The sequence below is a fragment of the Littorina saxatilis genome, linkage group LG13 (genome assembly GCF_037325665.1).
Source record: "Littorina saxatilis isolate snail1 linkage group LG13, US_GU_Lsax_2.0, whole genome shotgun sequence".
Classification (NCBI taxonomy): Eukaryota; Metazoa; Mollusca; class Gastropoda; order Littorinimorpha; family Littorinidae; genus Littorina; species Littorina saxatilis.
Genome location: NC_090257.1, coordinates 23943361 through 23965860, shown reverse-complemented (window position 1 = coordinate 23965860; position 22500 = coordinate 23943361). Strand labels below are relative to the sequence as shown.

The 22500-nt window shown below is 41.7% G+C and overlaps 2 long non-coding RNA genes across 2 annotated transcripts in view; both read right to left on the bottom strand.

Moving 5' to 3' along the window:
- LOC138945328 (uncharacterized) overlaps positions 1–22500 on the bottom strand; it is a 355816-nt gene that overhangs the window by 204055 nt on the left and 129261 nt on the right. The gene's annotated exons all lie outside the window — the stretch shown is intronic.
- The window catches only part of LOC138946062 (uncharacterized), an 85212-nt gene continuing 84048 nt past the window's right edge, over positions 21337–22500 (bottom strand). The window contains exon 3 of the long non-coding RNA XR_011449186.1: positions 21337–21433. This is a non-coding gene — a long non-coding RNA (uncharacterized lncRNA). The remainder of the gene's footprint in view (positions 21434–22500) is intronic.

The window sequence follows — 22500 nt, the reverse complement described above, 5'->3', positions numbered from 1 at the left end:
TGAAGAACATGTAAACACACACACACACACACACATACACACACACACACACGCACACACAAAATCAAAAACGAAAAGAAAAAGAAAGAGAGGAAGAGAGAAAAGAAGAACACACGCAACATACAATCATATTGGAAGATTTCATGCGACTCTAGCTCAGAGTTTTAACACAATTCGATTCTTTCTAGTTGAAGTTCAGACTCCTATTAATCAAATTACATCACATGTGACAGTAGATAGATAATTAATTGATTGATTGATTGATTGATTTATAGATTAATTGATTGATGGGTTGATACATTGGTTGCTTGATTGGTTCATCGATTGGTTGATTGATTCAATTATTCATTCATTCATTAGTTTATTCATTCATTCATTCATATATATTTATCTATCTAGCTATCCATCAATCTATCCATCTATCCATAGGCCATCCATCCATCCATCCATCCATCCATCCATCTTTTACTGCTAGATTCCAGGCAATCCCGAAACAGGAACACGTTCGTGTCGTTGACAATTTCGGAGGGGTAATTTGGAACAATTTTTGGAGAGAAGGTAAAAGTCGGAACACTTTACTCACAGACAGAAAACTTTCTTGAGTGGCCGTGAACAAATTAAAGTTCATGTACAACAACTGTGGAAATATTCGCTGAACTTGAATGACTAGAAAAATGACCCCCTACGTTGTATCGGCAAACTTGCGCAATGGCACACAAAATTCATCAAAGGCATGAACGCATCCTTCTGTGAATAACGCCCTCAACCTGCCTGTAATTGCTGTATTCACAGGGCTCTCCGTCGAGGCTCTACCGAGAGGGTCCCGGAACCCTTTATTGAAATTTTAGGGAGTCCAAGGACACTCTCAGCCGAATTTTAGAGGCTCCCAAAACCGGGAGGACTTTTGCCAAGTCTGTCAAACCTTCACATACGTGTTATTGTCATATCGGTTTGATTTGCCCCGTAAATTTGGGTAAGTTAAGAATATTTGATCGTCTTCGAAATGCAGCCAAGTGGACGGTCTTGTCATAGCTATTCTGGAAACTGGCAGACGATCACATCAGTATTAACGCGCATGATAACGCAATTTAAGTGCGTCCCGGGACCCTCTCTTTTCAAGTTTGGTGCGTCCCGGGACCCTCTCTTTTCAAGTTTAGTGCGTCCCGGGACCCTCTCTTTTCATGTTTAGTGCGTCCTAGGACCCTCTCTTTCAAGTTTAGTGCGTCCCGGGACCCTCTCTTTTCAAGTTTAGTGCGTCCCGGGACCCTCTCTTTTCAAGTTTATAGTGCGTCACGGGGCCCTCTCTTTTCAAGTTTAGTGCGTCCCGGGACCCTCTCTTTCAAGTTAAGTGCATCATGGGACCCCCTTCAAGAATTTCTAGTGCGTGTTTTCGGCTTCTAGTGCGTATAGGACGCAGGGCGCAGGGACACACAGTTTGGGAAGCCCTGAATTCAAGTCACTGATTGTCGAAGGTTGGTTATGGTATACTAGGCCCTCCACAATCTGGAATGCTTACACCGGGTTAGTCTGGTCAGGAGCAGATTTCATTTCCTCTGTGTCATACGGATGGAAAGCAAAACTCCTCCAAAAATATGAAAATATCATGTAGATTTTTTGAGCTTTTGCAGAAGTAAACAAAGAATCGTTTCCTATGTGCTTGCTGAAAAAATCAAACGAAAGGAGAGAAAAAAGCAAATAATATATGAACAAAGTTATAATTTAAATTCCTGTCAAGCTGTCCAAAAGTGTCATATATATTCGTCATAGCAAACATTCCAGAAGAAAAAAAGAGTCAAAAAGCTAGAAATATATTGGGAGAGAAAGGGAGAGAGAGAGACAGACAGAGACACGGACAGAGAGAGAGAGAGAGAGAGAGAGAGGGAGAGACAGAGACAGAGAGACAGAGAGAGAGAGAGACACACACACACACAGAGACACACAGAGACAGAGACAGAGACAGAGAGAGAGACCGAGACAGATACAGAGACAGGGAGAGACAAAGAAAGAGAGAGAGACAAACAGACAGACAGACAGACAGACAGACGGACAGACAGACGGATCTTCTTTATTTGGTGTTTAACGTCGTTTTCAACCAAGGGTGAAAGGGGGGAGATGGGATAGAGCCACTTGTCAATTGTTTCTTGTTCACCAAAGCACTAATCAAAAATTTGCTCCGGGGGCTTGCAACGTAGTACAATGTATTACCTTACTGGGAGAATGCAAGTTTCCAGTACAAAGGACTTAACATTTCTTACATACTGCTTGACTAAAATCTTTACAAAAATTGACTATATTCTATACAAGAAACACTTAACAAGGGTAAAAAGAGAAACAGAATCCGTTAAAGATAGAGAGAGACAGACAGAGAAAGAGCGCGACAGATACAGAGACAGAGACAGGGACAGAGAGTTATTCATTACTTTCAAGTTCTGACTAAATGAAATCAAATCGCACGAGAGAACGATTACATTGCAGCCTGCCAAACGGTTGTGTGACGTGTCTAGTGTGTTGGCGAAGTGTCTTGTGCTTGTCACTTCTCGCTTTCAGCCCTCACCGCTGGCTAGCACCGTCTGTCCTTTTTAGGACAATGCGAAAAGAGAGCAGAATGCGTCAGTCTCTCCTGCCAGTACAATAACCTCTCCACAACAAGCCCTATGTAGTGCCTCCATCGCGGCGACAGGCGTAAACTGGGTACCGCAAGGCCCCAGGCTAGACTACAAGGACTCGGAGGAGGTTGGCCCCTAGACGTGCGGCATGCGGGCCCACCGGTGTGTGGAAACGCCCAGGTGCCCACGAACCAACCTCCAGCTATGGGTCAAATAGCCGGGCAGGATAGGCTCGTCAACCCTGGCAGGCAGCTATCCTAAGAGAAGACCACTCTGAATTCAAAACGAGGGTAGAGGAGGCTCATCATCCATGGAAGGAAACTCGTCTAGGAGAAGGAAAACTCCGAAATGAAACCCACGCAGTCCCTCGAAGACGGAACGGCACTGGCCTTTTTTAGGCGGGGAGCAGACCGGGTGCCTACGCTATCCTCGACAAATGGTTGTGTCATCAACATTACACTGCAGACGATTTCATTCAATCTCTGTTGTATGGATTTAAAAACAAGTCGCGTAAGGCGAAATTACAACATTTAGTCAAGCTGTCAAACTAACAGAATGAAACTGAACTCACTGCATTTTTACAGCAAGAGCGTATACTCGTAGCATCGTCAGTCCACCGCTCGATGCAATGGCAGTGAAATTGACAAGAAGAGAGGGGTAGTAGTTGCGCTGAGGAGGATAGCACGCTTTTCTTTATCTCTATTCTTTTTAACTTTCTGAGCGTGTTTTTAATCCAAACATATCACATCTACATGTTTTTGGAATCAGGAACCCACAAGGAATAAGATGAAATTGTTTTTAAATCGATTTCGGAAATTTTATTTTGATAATAATGTTTATATTTTTAATTTTCAGAGCTTGTTTTTAATCCAAATATAACATATTTATATGTTTTTGGAATCAGAAAATGATGAAGAATAAGATAAACGTAAATTTGGATCGTTTTAAAAACAATTTTTTTTTTTACAATTTTCAGATTTTTAATGACCAAAGTTATTAATTAATTTTTAAGCCACCAAGCTGAAATGCAATACCGAAGTCCGGCCTTCGTCGAAGATTGCTGGGCCAAAATTTCAATCAATTTGATTGAAAAATGAGGGTGTGACAGTGCCGCCTCAACTTTTACAAAAAGCCGGATATGACGTCATCAAAGATATTTATCGAAAAAAAGAAAAAAAATGTCCGGGGATATCATTCCCCGGAACTCTCATGTCAAATTTCATAAATATCGGTCCAGTAGTTTGGTCTGAATCGCTCTACACACACAGACAGACAGACAGACAGACAGACACACACACACACACACACACATACACCACAACCCTCGTCTCGATTCCCCCCTCTACGTTAAAACATTTAGTCAAAAACTTGACTAAATGTAAAAACTACTAAAAAAAGATTCTAAAATTAGTCAAACATGTACACGCTCTATATGAGATAAACAAATCATTATCTCCTGTGTGTATTTGATTAAAACAAACAAATTCAAAGCACATTGACAGAGTTGATTCAATCAATGCTTTGCTGTCAAAAGTATCACTCAGACTTTGATAAGCTTCAGAAGTTCAAAAATAACAAATCTGAAATCTACTGCCTTCAAATTAGAGCTGTGCCTGATGAAATCAAAACACAAGGAATGCACGCAACTTAAAGCAAATTTGACTCCAATTATGCTGCAGAGAATGTTTTCTTCTCGAAAAGTTTCCCAACATTCATGTATGTGTCCTTAAACTCTATAGGAAAAAGTCGAAGAACTCGATCAATGTCTTGCGAGTGTGACTCATTTTGTAAACACCAAAGACACAAAAACAGAACGAAAAACTTATATCGAGCAAGAACATTTCATTCAATCAGTGTTATACAGTGTGTCAGTGGGAAAAAAATGAAAAAATTAAAGTGCATACCCAAATTAAAAGATGAATTTATGTGTGTGTGCGGGGGGGGGGGGGGGGGGGAGGGATGTTGCAACCTTTGTATATTGAATGTCATGGTTCTAAATGAAAATAGCTTCCGAATAAAAGACATTGATACATTCAGAATTACCAGAAGGGGGGAGGGGGGAGAACTTCTTTGTTTTTTTGTTTGACTTGCTGCTATTTTTTTAGAAGCAGGCAACACCCACGCTTATAGTCTTCCTGTTCTCACTATTGCTTGTCAATTGGTTGAATTTGAAGACCAACTGTTCGAAGTGTATTGGACGTTCACAAAACCCCATCTTGTTTTTCTATTATTTCAATTTTGTTTTTGGAAGAGACATTGTGTGTGTCTTTAAAACATGCATAGGCTGATGACTTCTGTGTTTGTCTTCATCTACCCTCCCCCCCCCCCCCCCCCCCCCCATTCCCCACCTATCACTACCCTTTGCGTGTTTATAGTCACGGGTTGAAGTTTATAGGGCTTCATTTAAATACGCTTATTTTGCACCTCCTTAAAAGTCGAAAACACATTCCCCTCTCCTTTTTACATTTAGTCAAGTGAAGTTTTAACATAGAGGGGGGAATCGAGACGAGGGTCGTGGTGTATGTGTGTGTGTGTGTGTGTGTGTGTGTGTGTGTGTGTGTGTGGTAGAGCGATTCAGAGAAAACTACTTGACCGATCTTTATGAAATTTTTCATGAGAGTTCCTGGGTATGATATCCCCAGACGGTTTTTTTCATTTTTTCGATAAATGTCTTTGATGACGTCATATCCGGCTTTTTGTAAAAGTTGAGGCGGCACTGTCACACCCTCATTTTTCAATCAAAATGATTGCTGTCTGAGCGAACGACGAAGAAGAAGAAGAATCAAAATGATTGAAATTTTGGCCAAGCAATCTTCGACAAAGGCCGGACTTTGGTATTGCATTTCAGCTTGGAGGCTTAAAAATTAATTAATGACTTTGGTCATTAAAAATAAAAAAAATTGTAATTAAAATTATTATTTTATCAAACGATCCAAAATTACGTTTATCTTATTCTTCATCATGTTCTGATTCCAAAAACATATAAATATGTTATATTTGGATTAAACACAAGCTCTGAAAATTAAAAATATAAACAATATTATTAAAATTAAATTTCCGAAATCGATTTAAAAACAATTTCATCTTATTCCTTGTCCGTTCCTGATTCCAAAAACATATATATATGATATGTTTGAATTAAAAACACGTTCAGAAAGTAAAAAAGAATAGAGATATAGAAAAGCGTGCTATCCTCCTCAGCGCAACCGCTACCGCGCTTTTCTGGATTGTTAATTTCACTGCCTTTACGAGTGTACGGTCGTGCGGAAAAAATGCAATGCGTTCAGTTTTATTCTGTGAGTTCGACTGAGCTTGACTAAATGTTGTATTTTCGCCTTACGCGACTTGTTTCTTTTTATATTTAGTCAAGTTTTGACTAAATATTTTAACATCGAGGGGGAATCGAAACGAGGGTCGTGGTGTATGTGTGTCTGTGCGTGTGTGTGTGTGTGTGTGTGTGTGTGTGTGTGTGTGTAGAGCGATTCAGACTAAACTACTGGACCGATCTTTATGAAATTTGACATGAGAGTTCCTGGGTATGAAATCCCCGAAAATTTTTTTCATTTTTTTGATAAATGTCTTTGATGACGTCATATCCGGCTTTTCGTGAAAGTTGAGGCGGCACTGTCACGCCCTCATTTTTCAACCAAATTGGTTGAAATTTTGGTCAAGTAAGCTTCGACAAAGCGCGGACTTCGGTATTGCATTTCAGCTTGGTGGCTTAAAAATTAATTAATGACTTTGGTCATTAAAAATCTGAAAATTGTAAAAAAAAATAAAAATTTATAAAACGATCCAAATTTACGTTTATCTTATTCTCCATCATTTGCTGATTCCAAAAACATATAAATATGTTATATTCGGATTAAAAACAAGCTCTGAAAATTAAATATATAAAAATAAAGTAGATGTGTACTGCCGGGCAGTACATACCCCAAGCGAAGTCGTCCATCTGTGTGTACATGATTCTCTCTCTCTCTCTCTCTCTCTCTCTCTCTCTCTCTCTCTCTCTCTCTCTCTCTCTCTCTCTCTCTCTCTCTCTCTCTCTGTCTTAAAATGTGTCATCGATGACGTGTTTTCATACTTGCTAATGCGGCAGGCTAATCATGACGTCAAATTGAAACTTCTTGAAGTCTCTCAGAAAGGGACATGAAAACCATGTGGGGGTTACTGGTTTGGGCTGAAAAAAAACCCAACTCCACCTAAAATTCAAGCGCCTATGGGGCTGAATTATGCAGCATAAATTGTGAAACATCAGGATATCTCACACTTTCAATTCTGCCATCATGTCAAATCTGACAACAAACCTACCCACAAAATGTCATAAATATCGGTGTAGAATTGAGACTTAACGGTTTTTAACTGCCAAAAATAAGTTTTTTTGACTGGAATAGTTTGTCTTGAAATTCAGTTTGGGACAACGGACCCACCCACTAAATTTAACGGTTTTTAACTGCCAAAATTATGTTTTTCTTCTGGAAAAGTATGGAGTGAAAATAAGTTGGGGACAACAAACCTACCTTTAAAATTTCATAAGAATCAGTGAAGAAATAGGATTTAACGATTTTTTAACGGCCTTTAAATCATTGGTGATGTCATCATAACCCAGTCGTTGTAGTTGTCGTCGTAGTTGTTGGTGTTGTTGTTGTCATGTTCGTTGTCGTGATTGTTGTTGTTCTCGTGTTGTTGTTGTTGTTGTTGTTGTTGTTGTTGTTGTTGTCGTCGTCGTCGTCGATGTTATTTGTTGTTGTTGTTGTTATCGTCGTCGTCGTCGTCATCGTCGTCGTTGTCAGAGGTTATTTCTAAAGATTTCATTGATAGTCTTTGTTCTCGTCACCAAGACTTGCTAAGAACAAGCTTGGAACAGCAAGAGTTCCAAGAACAAGATTAGAACAACTCATTACATCATTACCAGTACGTCATTTGTATTTAGAACACACTTTAGAAAAAAACTCTTCAGCTACAAACCAGTCACCCTCACATGTCGGAGGTGTTTGTCTAAACCACTTACTGAAATGTTTTGAGGTTTAATAACCATACACATGTTGAACCGGTGAGTGTCTTCCGCTGCTTAATTCGCAAATAACTATTTTATTAAAGTCCGCTTGAAACGCTCAAAGATGAAATTCCATGTTAAAAAGTGACAAAAGTTTCACATTTTCCCGTTGTAACAGCTTCCGATGATATTATATGAAAATTCTGATCCTCTGAGAGGATTCCCCGAAACAAAATCAGTTTGTACGCCTAATTTTAATAGAATTGTCCAAACAGTGTCGCTAATATTGTGCTAAAAGATGAATTCTAGAACAATGTTCACAGACAGACACCACTTGGCAAAAAAATTTTCAGTGCTGGGAGATGAAAAAAAAAACTACCTCGCTACGCGCGGGCTTCGCCCGCGCTCCGCTTGGATTATTATCAAAATTAAATTGTCGAAATCAATTTAAAAACACTTTCATCTTATTCCTTGTCGGTTCCTGATTCCAAAAACATATAGATATGATATGTTTGGATTAAAAACACGCTCAGAAAGTTAAAACAAAGAGAGGTACAGAAACGCGTGCTATCCTTCTTAGCGCAACTACTACCCCGCTCTTCTTGTCAATTTCACTGCCTTTGCAATGAGCGGTGGACTGACGATGCTACGAGTATACGGTCTTGCTGAAAAATGGCATTGCGTTCAGTTTCATTCTGTGAGTTCGACAGCTACTTGACTAAATATTGTATTTTCGCCTTACGCGACTTGTTTACACTGTCCAAAATTTCGGTCGCTGTAGGCTCTAGCTGCGTGTTGAAAATGCAAAGCGAAACATCTGCTCGCCCCCCCCCCCCCCCCCCCTATCCCTCTACCCACCCCTACACCTATCTATCTCTCTCTCTCTTTCTCTCTCTCTCTTTCTCTCTCTCTTTCTCTCTCTCTCTCCCCCTCTCTCTCTCCCTCTTTGTCTGTCTCTCTTTCTTTCCATATCTCGTTGTGTGCCTCTGTCTGTCTGTCTGTCTGTCTGTCTGTCTGTCTGTCTGTCTGTCTGTCTGTCTGTCTGTCCGTCTGTCCGTCTGTCTCTCTTTGTCTCTGTCTCTGTCTCTGTCGCTCTGTCTGTCTGTCTGTCTCTCTCTGTCTGTCTCTCTCTCTCTGTCTCTCTCTGTCTTCCTGTCTGTCTGTCTGTCTGTCTGTCTGTCTGTCTGTTTCTCTGTCTCTCTTTCTGTCTGTCTGTCTGTCTGTCTCTCTCTCTGTCTCTGTCGCTCTGTCTGTCTGTCTGTCTCTCTCTCTCCCTCTGTCTCTGTCTGTCTCCCTCTGTCTCTGTCTGTCTCTCTCTCTCTCTCTCTCTCTCTCTCTCTCTCTCTCTCTCTCTCTCTCTCTCTCTCTCTCTCTCTCTCTCTCTCTCTCTCTCTCTCTCTCTCTCTGTTTAAGTGTACGACAAATTGGGGCATGTTAGAGCCAGACAGGAAACGTATTCTGAAAACGTCGTTTCCACTTGCAAACATGTTTTGTCATGCAAAAATGGTTTATTCAGTTCTTACTGCTGCAGCCACAGGCAGATCTTTCCATCTTTCTTTATTTTACTTTTTATTTAATCTAATTTAGTTTTATTTTGTGTTATTTATTTACTTATTTTTGCTGCAGCCCTTGGTGATTTCTTTGGGGGTGATTTTTCTACTCTGCTTTTTTGCTTATTTGTTTGTATCTGAGTGATACTTTATGCCTGCAAGTCGCGTAAAACGAAATTACAACATTTAGTCAACCCGTTGAACTCACGAATTGAAACTGAACGCACTTCAATTTTTTACCAAGACAATACGATTTCGTCAAACCCCGCGCCAAGGAAATCGCTGACACTTTTCACGTGGAAAACGTAGTGAAATTGACAAGCCAGTATGGCGCAGTGGCGATTGCGCTTTGCAGGAAAGCGCACTTTTCTTAAATCTTTTTAACTTTCTGAGCTTGTTTTGTTATCCAAACATAACATATCTATATGTTTTTGGAATCAGGAAACAATACCGAATAGGAAGAAATAATTTTTGGATCGATTACTTTAATTTTAAGTTTAATTAGAATTCAGACCAAACTCATTAATTAATTGTTAAGCTTCGAAGCTGAAATGCAATCGCATAGTCCGAGCTTCGTCAAAGATGACTTGATCAAATTTCAATCAATTTGATTAAAAAATGAGGATGTGACAGTGCCGCCTCAACTTTCACAAAAAACGGATATGACGTCATCAAAGAAAGTTATCGAAAAAATGATAAACATCTTGGGATATCATTCTCAGGAACTCTCATGAAAAGTTTAATGAGGATCGGTTTATTTGTTTTCTCTTAATCGCTCTACACACACACACACACACACACACACACACACACACACACACACACACACACACACACACACACACACCTGTTGGCTGGCCACAGCATCCTGTTGACCCTGGCCTGCTGGATGAAGGTGTTTACAGCTGCAGAGCGATGGGGAGGTGCGTTGTCATCCTGAAGAATCGCACGAGGGCCGATCGCTTGGAGGGCTGGAACGACCAGGGGATGCAGGATCTCATTCTGGTAGCGGACACCGGTCAAGTTGCCCACTACATGGTACAGAGGTGTCCTTAGACGTGTGCTGATCCCTGCCCGGACCATCACAGAGCCTCCGCCAAAACGCTGTCGTTCCAGAACAGCGCCTTCTGCGAAGCGCTCTCCGCGACGCCTCCACACTCAATCAATCAATCAATCAATGATGCTTATATCGCGCATATTCCGTGGGTACAGTTCTAGGCGCTCTGCAGTGATGCCGTGTGAGATGAAATTTTATACGGCCAGTAGATTGCAGCCATTTCGGCGCATATTTACCTTTCACGGCCTATTATTCCAAGTCACACGGGTATGGGTAGACAATTATTAACTGTGCCTAAGCAATTTTGCCAGGAAAGACCCTTTTGTCAATCGTGGGATCTTTAACGTGCACACCCAATGTAGTGTACACAGGGGGAGGGTTCGGACACCGAAGAGAGTCTGCACACAAAGTTGACTCTGAAATAAATTTCCACCGAACCTGGGATCGAACTCACGCTGACAGCGGCCAACTGAATACAAATCCAGCGCGCTACCAACTGAGCTATATCAGCAAGTTCCAAGCAAAAGCGGGACTCATCTGTAAACAACACCTGAGCCCACTGCTGACGTTGCCACCTCACATGTTGAGTGCACCAGGCTCGGCGAGCTGCTCGGTGATTAGCAGTCAGGGTTGTTCCTCGGACTGGACGCCTTGCACGCAAGCCAAAGTTGTGTAAGCGGTTTCGGATCGTCTGACCACTAACAACAGTGTTGGTGGTAGCTTGTAGGCGTTGCCTAATGTTGTTTGCCGTAGCCATTCTTTGTTGCATGGCCTGCCTCTGAATGAAGCGATCCTCTCTTTGTGTGGTGACTCTGGGCCGACCAGAACGTTGTCGCTCCTGCACTCTTCCAGTTGCGTGGAATCTCTGTTTTAGTCTGATGATGACATAGGGAGCCACTGCAAGCCTCTGGGCCTCTTGCCTGGCAGCAACACCGTCTTGAAGCCATCCTATTGCCCTTCCTCTATCCAAATTGCTCAGTTTTCTTCGTGGGGGCATATTGCTACTGTGCATAATTGTGTCAGCATGTCAACCTTTAAACACAAGCTGGTGAGCGATGTTCATAGCCAGGACCCTGTTGTAGCACGTGCATCACAACCTTTTGCCCTGGCTTGCGTTCCGCAAATTTCATGGGGATATAAAAAACACCCCTTTTCTTCCAAAATGCAGAAGCTTTTGAGAAGTCCCACAAAGGGAAATAACTCTGCCTGCCAAACAAAATTCTAGGTCAAGACTCATTGTTCATTTGTTAATTCAAACACATTAATCTTTTAATTATGATGTCGATGTTTAATTTTTTAGCATTTTTTTATAATTAAATCCGTTTTTTCAACCGATCCTTAACTTTTTTTGAAGAGTGTATAATTATATGTTAAAGATGTATGGGTTGGAAATGATTTTATTCTCTATGCACAGATGTGTGAGAAAGTAGAGCATAATGTAGATGGGCAGTTTGAATATTGGGCCACAAAAACAGCTGTGTGCGCGCGAGCCAGCACTGAGACCGCGAGAACAAAATAACCCTCAGCCAGCGACCAGAAAACAGCCCGTCACGCCGCGCGACCTTCGCCACTTGCTAGTGACGGCGAAAAGTACCGTGCTTTTCTGCGCTGCACGGTTTTGGCAAAATAAATATCAAGTTCAGATTGATCAAAATTATTGGACATTGGCACGTAATTGTACAGAAGAAGAACGATTAAGATTATTACAGTGGAAGATTTTGCATAACGTGTATCCCGCCAGTATTGTATTAAATACAATGAAAATTAGAGAAAATAATAAGTGCGATTATTGTGGAAATTTAGATTTTATTGAACTTTTTTTTTGGAATTGTACAAAGATGAGAAATGTTTGGATAAATGTTCAGAATTATATATTCATTCATAAATTATTGGCAAAAACATTATTTTGGGTGATCGAGATGTCCTATTTGGTTATAAAGTCAATGAAAACAATCAAACTGAAAATAAGCAAATAAACCACATTATATTCATTGCAAACATTTCCATAAGCAAATTCAAATATGGTAAACAGTATGATTTGAATGTCGTGTTTGAGCGAGAAGTCACGTTGAGACGGCAGTTTAATCATATATGATGTACCATAGTAAATACGTGTTTAGACAGATTTAAAATAGCATGTTTAGTGTATATGTGTCCGTATTGTGTTAAAGTAGATCCTTTTTTAGTAAAGGGAAACCTTGATCAATGTACATGTACATGCCATTATTTATTTAATGTGTGTTTATATGTAGTCAAGTGGCGTACCCAGTCTTTTTGTGTAATTATCTCCTGTCCGACTCAGTTGCCTCCCCTGTCTATTATCTTCCCCTGACCCAAGTTGTGTCTCCCGCTAGGATTATTGTGTGTTTACTATCGTAGGGTAGACTCTTGACCGGATTCCTTTCTAACCTCTTATCTCAGATTTAGGTGGTCGTTATGTAATGTGCCGCCAGACTGTCTGGGTATCGTTGGACGGCGTTTTGTCAAGTGGGTGTCATTTCTTTTGACAGGGTACATCATAGAAGATGCCAGGTGGCTTGGAGGTTTTAGTCTCTTACCCCTCTCCCCCTTCTTTGTAACTGGTTGTAATCTAATGAGCCTTATCCGGTGTGCGTAATATTTCCGGTGTGCACGGCAGACAGGCCCCTCTTTCCCCTTCAGCTAGTGTAACTACTTGTAATATTTCCGGTGTGTGACACCCCTGTAACGATTTCTGCCTCTTTAACGATCCCTTTCATTTGGCAGGCAATCTTAAGACGACGCCCCCCGTTGTCTGACACCTAGGTATTCTTCCTATTGGCTTATCACCACAGGGAATCGGAAGTGGCCAGCCTTTAAAAGAGAGCATTAGGCTAGATCAGCAGACGCGTTTAGTGAGACCGATCATCGAGTGAGCTGGGTGCTGCTCATATGTTGTTGTCGTGAAAGTGTCGAACCTCTGCCCAAATTTATCGCGACTTGTGAACCTGTGCTCTTGTGTTTACTGTTTCAAGTGTGCTCACTGGGGAGAATCTGCAAACACTGCTTTCTGGTGTCTACTTTCTGGTGTCTACTTTCTGGTGTACGTTAATTAAAAGTCACGTTATCGCAACCTCTGTCTTGGCGTCTCATTTATGCTTCCTGGCCTATTTCCCCCCCTTCCACTCCACCCCATCACATCTGGCGCTGCGAGCAGGGTTCAGGAAGTAGAGACGCCGTAGTTAACACCAGAAAGCAGGTGTAGCAGTGTAGGAGGTACTCGGCGTATCCAAGATGGCGGTCGACGGGGTTCCTAGACCCACACGCTACAGAGCTCGACTCGATGTGCGCAGTTTCGTATAAAAATTATTTTCCAAATTTCCCCACTGTGTTTTATAAAATAATCATATTATGAAAGCACATACATTCTTATCTTAGTTGTTATGTATTCATTGTTAGCAAACATCGGCATTATTCATGTTTTACTTTAAACGCAATCATTGTTATTTATAGATCACAGGCACTTGATGTAAGTAGGTCACACACGTGTAAATGTTGTGCCCAGTCCTTGTTTTTGTTTCTGTTATTATTTTAGTTAGCAGGTCTAGTTGAGCACGTATTAAGTATCATGTACCCACTACTAGTCATTGTGCATTTTAGTTAATGGACTGATGATGTCATTTGTATGGAGTCGACGCACTTGCGAGGATATGTATGTGTGGGAGGGGGGGCGGGGCGCGGGAGATGGAAGCTTGCTGTATGTTATGTAATGTATATATTGTGTGTGATACGTGGAAATGTGATACTATTTATTTGCATGTATGATACAGGTACAAATGTGATAATTGTAGGCTTATACTAGTGATTACTGTGTGTGATACATGAAATGTGATATGAATGCTGTTTTTATATGTTATACTCTTACTTTCTCCCAAGCGCAAGACAAATTCTGCTATGAAAATTGAAGCCAATAAAATTTGAGTCGAGTTGAGTTGAGTTGAGATGTTCTCCCCTCCCAGGCTCCCCCTCTTCACTAGCAGCAAAGATGGCTGTCTGCTAGACGACTACGTCACAGAGGCTCGCCGCATCATTGCCCACTTCAACCTGGAGGCGCTGGGCGGCGAGGCTGCTGAATGGCTGATCCAGTCACTTGCTGGGCCTGCCAGGAAGGAGATCAACCTGCACCCCCCTCAGGCGACCGCTACGGCTGACCTAGTCCTGACCATTCTGCAGGACACGTTTGGTGACCACGCCAGCAGTTCTTCACTGCTTTCGTCATTCTTCACGCGCTACCAGGGACAAGAGGAGGGCCTTCTTTCATACGCCCACAGTTTGCAGTCTCTGCATGTCAAGATTAATTCTGTTGTTCCTGATACATTAACAGATGATGCTCTCCGGGATCATTTCATCGATGGACTGTTTTTGCATCCTCTACGACGAGATCTGCTGCGCTTTGTGAGAGGGCGTGAGGCTGTCACTTTTGCGGCAGTCCGTGCCGAAGCTCTCAGGTGGATTAGGGAAGATGTCGATGTAGTGGCTGACCAAGCAACTCCTGTTTCCAAAGAGAGGAGTGCCGGGTTAAGTAGGCTGCAGGTCCCAGTCAACGAACTCTCCGTCAGATCAGCAGAGCTTCGCGCTGCCCTGGACCAACATCCGCGAGCTGCCTCACGTCATCAGCAACCGTCCGCGAAGCCACGTTGTTGGCTTTGTAACCGCCACGGCCATCTACAGAGCAGGTGCCCTACCAAGCGTCAAAGAGATCAACAACCGCTGTCATGGAGACAGCCAAGTGAGAAACGTGTGAGTCAGTCAACATCCATCACGCAACCTCTCCGTGAGCAAAGCTGCCAGACAGAGGAAGAGCATCAGAATGTGACACTGCCAGTCCCCGTGCAGCTACACGACACTCAGCAGGTCACATTTTGGGATTCCATGCTCAATCTTGCCCCTTTACCCCAAGTCCCTGCTACCCCAACATTCCCTGACCGAGGCACTGTCTACATGGCACGCCCTGTCTTCCCCCCACCCATCCAGCCTCTTCCGGTGCAGCCAGCAGCCCCTGCACCAGTTCCTGATCCACAGGCACCTCCAGCACGTGTTCAAGACCAGCCTCTGGCTAGAGACCCAGAACCTCTGGTTCCTCCTCCAGCTGCTGTGCCTGTGCGCCGCTCACAGCGTATACGGCAGAGATTGTCGTCGTTCTGAGCAGTCATGGGATTAACTTGATTTTATTTATTTTGAACAGACGGACTTGTGTGTAATATAATAAGTGTGCCGCTGTCATAACCCCGCCATCCGTCTACAGTGAACAGTCAGGTTAACAATGTGCTGCTGTCATGTGGGCAATGTGTCATTTGTGAGACTTTTCGTGTTCTGCTAAGAGACTGTGTACACTATGATTATTGATTGCCTGTTGTATTGTGTCTTGTATGAATGGGTTGGGTGACTGTGAGTGTCATCCGTTACCGTTTCTGATTTTATTTGTTGTTTCACTTGGGTGAACTTGTGTTTGATTTATAGATGTCATTTTCAGCTATTCCCGAGGCGCTGTACCTGCGAGGACGCAGTTGGTATAGAGCTGGGGGGGATGTAGTCAAGTGGCGTACCCAGTCTTTTTGTGTAATTATCTCCTGCCCGACTCAGTTGCCTCCCCTGTCTATTATCTTCCCCTGACCCAAGTTGTGTCTCCCGCTAGGATTATTGTGTGTTTACTATCGTAGGGTAGACTCTTGACCGGATTCCTTTCTAACCTCTTATCTCAGATTTAGGTTGTCGTTATGTAATGTGCCGCCAGACTGTCTGGGTATCGTTGGACGGCGTTTTGTCAAGTGGGTGTCATTTCTTTTGACAGGGTACATCATAGAAGATGCCAGGTGGCTTGGAGGTTTTAGTCTCTTACCCACCCCCCCCTTCTTTGTAACTGGTTGTAATCTAATGAGCCTTATCCGGTGTGCGTAATATTTCCGGTGTGCACGACAGACAGGCCCCTCTTTCCCCTTCAGCTAGTGTAACTACTTGTAATATTTCCGGTGTGTGACACCCCTGTAACGATTTCTGCCTCTTTAACGATCCCTTTCATTTGGCAGGCAATCTTAAGACGACGCCCCCCGTTGTCTGACACCTAGGTATTCTTCCTATTGGCTTATCGCCACAGGGAATCGGAAGTGGCCAGCCTTTAAAAGAGAGCATTAGGCTAGATCAGCAGACGCGTTTAGTGAGACCGATCATCGAGTGAGCTGGGTGCTGCTCATATGTTGTTGTCGTGAAAGTGTCGAACCTCTGCCCAAATTTATCGCGACTTGTGAACCTGTGCTCTTGTGTTTACTGTTTCAAGTGTGCTCACTGGGGAGAATCTGCAAACACTGCTTTCTGGTGTCTACTTTCTGGTGTCTACTTTCTGGTGTACGTTAATTAAAAGTCACGTTATCGCAACCTCTGTCTTGGCGTCTCATTTATGCTTCCTGGCCTATTTCCCCCCCTTCCACTCCACCCCATCACATCTATACTACATGTTTCAGACACATATCCAACTGCATATACTTACTTATATTTAAAATCAATTTGATAGAAGTATTGTACATTTTGAAGCTTATGTCCAACCTAGATCAAACATATACTTTGTAAACATATTGGGGAATTACACAAAAAAATATAATAAATAAAACCCACCGAAGTCTGACAGGCATTACAGGATCTTTTCCGTGCGCACTTGGTATTGTACGCATACAGGGGGATAAGGTACTAGAAGGTCAGCACATACGTTGACCGAGGCGATCGGCAAAATCTCCAACCCTAATCCACCAGGGGCGGCCGGGATTCGAACCCATATCACCTTCCGCTTTGGAGGCCGGCGTCTTATTCACCGGGCCATTGCGCCCGTCGTTGAGAGAAATGAAGAAAATGGGGGCGTTTTTCCTGGCACTAAACAAGGATGCCAGCTAACCTTTGTTTTGTGTGTTTCGGCCTGTCTCCCTATATGTCTGTCTGTCTGTCTGTCTTTCTTACGTTCTGTCTGTCTGTCTCTCTTACGTTCTGTCTGTCTGTCTCTCTTACGTTCTGTCTGTCTGTCTCTCTTACGTTCTGTCTGTCTGTCTGTCTCTCTTACGTTCTGTCTGTCTGTCTGTCTCTCTTCTTCTCTGTCTCTGTATGTCTTGGTGTTTCTCTTTGTCTGTCTGTTTGTCTATCTGTCTGTCTTTCTCTCTGGCTCTCTCTGTCTTTATGACTTTGTCTCTGCCTCTGTCTGTCTGTATGTCTGTATGTTTGTCTCTCAATCTCTCTCTCTCTCTCTCTCTCTCTCTCTCTCTCTCTCTCTCTCTCTCTCTCTCTCTCTCTCTCTCTCTCTCTCTCTCTCTCTCTCTCTCTCAGACAGCAAGTGAAAATTCCTTAAAACCACTTAGCAGATTACATAAAAGAGCGCTAAAAGTAGTATTACTAAAGCACACTACCCTCACAGAGTTAGACTACATACATTTAGGGATCTTACCTCTAAAGTCAAGACTGCTTTTTAACAAAGGAATCTTTATGCATAAAATTATATCCGAAACTCTACCCCAAACCATTTGTTCAAAGTTCTCTTTGAAGAATTCACACCAACTTATGAAATTTAACACTCCTCTTCCTATGATAGACTTATTTAAGTCTAGTCTAGTTTATTCAGGTGGCCGTCTCTGGAACGCTCTTCCGAATGCCTTACGGGAAGCTACCAGCACAGATTCTTTCAAAAACAAATATATATCCCATTTAATGAAAATAGTATATTCTTGATTGTTATGTCCTTTGGGACACAGTCACTCACTTTTGATTTATAGTTTTGTTCACAAAATTATGATGTTCTGCATACTATTCATTGTCTTGCAGAGTTGAAGTACTACTGCATAGTATTCTGACTCAGTCTAATTGACTTGCACATTTTTGCTTTGCACCTTGTCATGAACATTTATAAACTACAATGTTTCATATAATGCACTTATGTACATAAACTTATACTGTTTTACTAATTATGTAAGTATGTAGTAGTAGTTATTATAGTAGATTTAGTCCCTCTTTAGGGCGAGGGCCAGATGCAAAAAAGTATACCAATGCTTATTCTGTTACCCTCGTAAAATAAAGAATTGTCATTGTCATTGTCATTGTCATTGTCATTGTCATTGTCTCTCCGTACTATTTTGTCCATTATCCCTGGGAAAACTCCATTAGGGTAGTCTATGTCTCGAACCTAAAAGCACGTTGTCAAGTTACACCCACAGCAGGTGACGGTCTCGTCACGTCATTCTGTAACGTCACACCAAATCTATCGTCACACCAAATCATTGACTTGTACAAATAAAAAGACCCAAAAAATACTGTACTCGCGAGTTCAACGAAGACGATTCAAATCACAATGTTCGACGTTTCGACCCTAGGGGTTTCCTCAGAAACACAAAACACAAAACAGAGCGAGTAAAAGAAGAGACTTTCACTTTAAAACCCCATTCTCGACTTGTCAGGAAATGGATCCTAGAAAAGAAGAAATTGACAGACACCAAATGTGGCTCGCTCAGCGGACACCGTCTAGTTGAGGAGTCTCGAACTGGTGAAATATCAGACGGTGGATTTTACTTGTACACAGGAAATGTAACGGAATGTCTGATCGGTGTACAGTATAAAATATGTTTTGAGACACAGGTAGTTAAAATGCTTTCAGACTTAGGTTTTTAGATTGTCCCGAGCTTTCAAAACACCCAGAGGGCTTCAAATATGTCTGACGTCTACGTCTTCTGTGAATGATACTTTCTCGCTTATTTTGCTCGTTATCTTTTCTCTCCCCCTCCTTAGAATCAGTTTTCAGTTTTGATTTTTTTTAGCTGTTGTTGTTTTTTGTGCTTATTTTTTGTTATAGTTTATTATGTGACTATGTGTGCGTGTGTGTGTGTTTTAAGTTGAGATTTTTCAATGTTCATTATACATGATTTATTGTGAGTTGCGTATCTATTGCATAAGGGGAGAATGTGTTGCTGTAAGTTTAATGTCATGTCATTTTTGTTAGGATGTAAATGTATTTAATGTTTAAATAGTATGGTTTTTATTCATAGTTAATATGTAAAGCGCGGTCGAGAGCACAGTTTACTGTGGTTCGCGCTGTATAATATTAATATTGTTATTATTGTGCCTTTTTTGTTGTTTTTATTGTGTGTTTGTTTATGTGTTTGTTTGTTTGTTTTCTGACAGACAGACAAATAAATGAAGGGAAAACTTATCTTATAGCTCTGACCATCTTGGCAGACATTGAACACAATAAAAGCTTTCTGACATAAGTTTTCACTATATTTACTTGTCTGTCTGGCCACTATAAAGACAATTGGGTCGAAGCAGTCGTGAAAGTCTTGTTTTGTTCAAATCAAAACGTTCCAGTACCTTATCAGTCTTCTTTTGTTAAAATCAAAACGTTCCAGTACCTTATCAGTCTTGTTTTGTTAAAATCAAAACGTTCCAGTACCTTAATACCAGTCTTGTTGTGTTAAAATCAAAACGTTCCAGTACCTTTAATACCAGTCTTGTTTTGTTAAAATCAAAACGTTCCAGTACCTTATCAGTCTTGTTTTGTTAAAATCAAAACGTTCCAGTACCTTTAATACCAGTCTTGTTTTGTTAAAATCAAAACGTTCCAGTACCTTATCAGTCTTGTTTTGTTAAAATCAAAACGTTCCAGTACCTTTAATACCAGTCTTGTTTTGTTAAAATCAAAACGTTCCAGTACCTTATCAGTCTTGTTTTGTTAAAATCAAAACGTTTCAGCACCTTATCAGTCTTGTTTTGTTAAAATCAAAACGTTCCAGTACCTTATCAGTCTTGTTTTGTTAAAATCAAAACGTTCCAGTACCTTATCAGTCTTGTTTTGTTAAAATCAAAACGTTCCAGTACCTTATCAGTCTTGTTTTGTTAAAATCAAAACGTTCCAGTACCTTATCAGTCTTGTTTTGCTAAAATCAAAACGTTCCAGTACCTTATCAGTCTTGTTTTGTTAAAATCAGAACGTTCCAGTACCTTATCAGTCTTGTTTTGTTAAAATCAAAACGTTCCAGTACTTTATCAGTCTTGCTTTGTTAAAATCAAAACGTTACAGTACCTTTAATACCAGTCTTGTTTTGTTAAAATCAAAACGTTCCAGTACCTTATCAGTCTTGTTTTGTTAAAATCAAAACGTTCCAGTACCTGATCAGTCTTGTTTTGCTAAAATCAAAACGTTCCAGTACCTTATCAGTCTTGTTTTGTTAAAATCAGAACGTTCCAGTACCTTATCAGTCTTGTTTTGTTAAAATCAAACCGTTCCAGTACTTTATCAGTCTTGTTTTGTTAAAATCGAAACGTTCCAGTACCTTACCAGTCTTGATTTTGGAATGTTACCAATCTAATGTTTTTGGATTTAGACAACCTAAGGCTTGAATAAATTAAAAAACAAACCGTTACATGTACTAGTACGTCGACACAGTGGTCGTTTAGAAGACAGGCAGAAAGACAAATAAACAGTTATGATACAAATAATGAACTTCTTCTCGGCGATATATTGTTTGCACAATGGCGGCAAGGTATAGACAACAAAATGGTCTATAATTGAACGTTCCTTCTTCTTCTTCTTCTTCTTCTTTCTTCTTTCTTCTTTCTTCTTTCTTCTTTCTTCTTTCTTCTTCCTTCTTCTTCTTCTTCTTCTTCTTCTTCTTCTTCTTCTTCGTTCATGGGCTGAAACTCCCACGTTCACTCATGTTTTAGCACGAGTGGAATTTTACGTGTATGACCGTTTTTACCCCGCCATTCAGGCAGCATACGCCGATTTCGGGGGAGGCATGCTGGGTATTTTCGTTTTTCTATAACCCACCGAACTCTAACATGGATTACAGGATCTTTTCCGTGCGCACTTGGTCTTGTGCTTGCGTGTACACACGAAGGGGGATAAGTCACTAGCAGGTCTGCACATAAAAGTTGACCTGGGAGATCGGAAAAATATCCACTCTTAACCCACCAGGCGGCAGCGACCGGGATTCGAACTCACGACTTCCCGATTAGGAGGCCGACGTCTTACCACTAAGCCACTGCACCCGTCGGAGGTTCTAATAAAATTAACCTACAATTCTTGTTTTTTTAATTCTGAATTTTGAAACGTAAGCAGTCTATTTGGGTTGGGATTTAGACAACATAAGGACAGAATAAGGTCACCTTGTTCACTCACGTACACAAGCAGTAAATCAGTGATGAGAAAGGTTGAAAATAGATGGTTTAGTGCCCGTCCGCCCTACAGACCACAAAGGTGTAATTAACTGTTCATTGTTTTATGTGCACTGGTCAGTCAACCCAATTAGGCCTAACCTGATTCTGTGTTTGTGTGTCTGTGTTTGTGTATGAGTTCGTTGAGTCTGACGAGTATGTGCATGTGTGGGTGGGAAAGGGGGGTTATTTGTGTGTGTGTGTGTGTGTGTGTGTGTGTGTGTGTGTGTGTGTGTGTGTATGTGTGCGTGTGTGTGTGCGTGTGTGCGTGCATACACACACACACACACACACACACACACACACACACACTCACACACGCACGTGCGCGCGCGCGCAAACACACACACACACACACCAAACAAACCAAACTTGATAAAATCAAAGTAAAATCAAGTAAAAGAAGATAAAATAAGTAAGGGTGTGTGTGTGTGTGTGTTTGCGCGCGCGCGCACGTGCGTGTGTGAGTGTGTGTTTGTGTGTGTGTGTGTATGTGTGTGTGTGTGTTCGTGTGTGTGTGTGTGTGTTTGTATGCGTGCGTGTGTTCGTCCGTGTGTGTGTGTGTGTGTGTGTGTGTGTGTGTGTATATGTGTTCATGTGTGTGTGTTCATGTGTGTGTGCGTGTGTGTGTGTGTGTCTCTGTGTGTGTCTGTGTGTGTGTGTCTGTGTGTGTCGGTGGGTGCGTGCGTGTGTATGCATGCACGTGAACGCGCGCGTGTGTGTGTGTGTGCGCGTGTGTGAGCGCGTGTATGTGTGTGCTGTTCTTGTTTTGTTTTTAATTAGACAGCCAAAGAAGGATTTTAATGTTTTAAGAAAAAACATCAAATAACAATAGTTTTCAGGAGGGGGTTGGGGGGGGGGGGATTTTAGCTGACGCTTATAACGCTGGGTGTGCCACACCAATGAAGCAATCACCTGTACTTTTTATCCACTTCGTTGCCTTCCTGTAGTACGTAACATTTCTTTTAATTTTGTTCAAGATGACCGCAGGCTTCACTTTATTCTTGTAGCCTCTTGCGTAACGTTTACGATAACTCGGACAAATTAAAAACCAACAGGCACACCCAAGCTATTTCAGTAGGTATTGCTGTTTTA